The sequence below is a fragment of the Giraffa tippelskirchi genome, chromosome 7 (genome assembly GCF_054371585.1).
Source record: "Giraffa tippelskirchi isolate mGirTip1 chromosome 7, T2T-mGirTip1v1.2.pri, whole genome shotgun sequence".
NCBI classification, from domain to species: Eukaryota; Metazoa; Chordata; class Mammalia; order Artiodactyla; family Giraffidae; genus Giraffa; species Giraffa tippelskirchi.
In genome coordinates, this window is record NC_137281.1 from 156,168,822 (window position 1) to 156,171,270 (window position 2,449).

The window sequence follows — 2,449 nt, forward strand, 5'->3', positions numbered from 1 at the left end:
TACAATACATAAATACAAAGCATACTAAGAACATATGACTCAATAATCAATGCATTACATAAAGCTTGTTCAACTGTAGTAGATTATCCCTCTACCGTGGTCATAGTTTCAACAGCTATATTTTTTTTCTCTTTTTTTTTTTCTCATTTACCTGACACTTCAGTCAGAATATGAGCTCTAAGGGGGAAAAAAAAATCTTACTTCTGTGTCTGTAATATACAGTAGAGTACACAGCAAGTTTGCTGAAATGGCTTTTAGTATAGCAAGCTGATCATCTGGAAGAGATTTACAAATCCTGGGGCATTAATAAAGTTAAGTGACCTGGATAGTGTCAGATCAAGTCAAGGAAATAAAATTGTAAAGGGATGAAGGGTTGTAAATGCCCCCTTTTATAAAGTCCAGTTGCATCAATTCAAAAACTATTTATTGTACACAAATTTTATTGTCATATAGATGAACAGAGATCCTTAGGCATATTGTCTTATTGTCAATAGTTAATACATTCTTCCTCTTCTTATGTCGATTTCTGAAGTCAAGGGTCAAACCTAACTCAGCACTCTTGGGGCAACGTTTTGAATGAATATCACACCTTCAGCATTCATTAGAATTTGTATGACAATGGTTTATGGTAAAAAAAAAAAATTAAAAAAGGATAAACAAAACACTTGAAGTGAACCATTAACATTATTTCCAGCTAATGAGATATGCTGAAATAATAGATTATGGAAGAACTTGAGCACATTTGGCATTAAGATATTTGAAATATAGTGAAGTATATGAATAAAATCATTAAATTAACCAATGGTTAATGATAGAATAAATCTTAACATCCTATATTTTAGTTTGGACAGATCTTATTAAGCCATGTGTTGTTTTTTAAAAAGTAGGGGTGACTAGCATATAATAGTGCTGATTTGAGAGGATGGGCCACAGTATGGCATATTTGGCAAGCTTGGCGTGCTGCAGTTCGTAGGGCTGGGAAGAGTCGGACACGACTGAACAGCTGAACAGCAATGAGCACTGGCACATTGGAGAAGAGGCCGTGTCTGCATTCTCCTTTGTACATCCTTCTCCAGCTCCGGGCTGTCTCTTAGCTTCTCTTCACAGGAGTCTCTTCAAGAGCTCTGTTTTGTTCCAATCTCTTCACTTGCTGGCATAAAAGCCTTACCCTGCCTGGATGGTCAGATGAATTAACTTAGCTGTGTCCCACTGTCTCTTTAATGAACTCAAACAAGACTTTTGTCACTACTCTACTGAAAACACTTTTATCCCCTCTTTATATTTTGTCAAATACCTGCTTCATCCAAGGCAGATAATCATTATCTCAAGCCATAGTCTGGCTTCAACTTCAAAAATTCAGAGATATAGTAAAACTCGGTTGCTGTGATTAAAAGCTTCTTACTCCCTTTTGTATGCCATTCTTTACAAATAGCCAGTGGAAGCATCGACAGTACTTATCTGAGATCAAATTTAATAAACGCAGGCTCCCACCTTGACAGACCAACAGGGCCTGATAATGAAGTTGAGAAAGCAACTATGTAATGGTTTTTTCATATTAAAAATGCAAAATATCTGTTAGTCAAACTATAAAAGATAAAAATGTAAACAAAAAATTGGACACTATATAGAATACAGAGGTAACGTATTCATATTGGTTATGAAGAGATCTTAGAAAAAAAGGCCAAATCTCAAAAGGAGGATGGACAGAGTGTGTGATGATCAGCTCACACAGACAGAAGCAATACAGGTGAACACTTTTCAGAGCCTCACCAATTTAAAAAGACAAAGCAGATTAATAAGATGCCAAGGCTTACTTCCTACTTTGGCAGTGATTTTCAACTTGAGCTCCATGTAAAGACAGTGTAGAGCCATCTCTTTCACTGCAAGTGGGAATGGAATGTAGTAAAAAGTTCACGCCAGTGAGTTTGTAATGTAAACCCCAAACTCTAACATGATCTATTTCCTTTAAACTTGCAATTTCATTTCTCGAAAGGCATCCTAAGTAAATGAAGTATAAATGCGCACAAGTACAGAACTGGAAGAATGCTTGTGGTGGTCCATTTTTATATAACTGTTGGCCACCCAGGGCTTCCCTAATAGCTCAGTTGGTAAAGAATCCACCTGCAATGCAGGAGACCCTGGTTCGATTCCTGGGTCGGGAAGATCCACTGGAGAAGAGACAGGCTACCCATTCCTGTGTTCTTGGGCTTCCCTTGTGGCTCAGCAGGTAAAGAATCCACTTGCAATGAGAGAGACCCGGGTTTGACCCCTGGGTTGAGAAGATCCCCTGGAGAAGGGAAAGGCTACCCACTCCAGTATTCTGGCCTGGAGAATTCCACGGACTGTAAAGTCTATGAGGTCACAAAGAGTAGGACACGATTGAGAGACTTTTACTTCCCCTTTTTTGGCCACCCAGACCCCTTGGAACGCTGATGACAACCACCAGCTC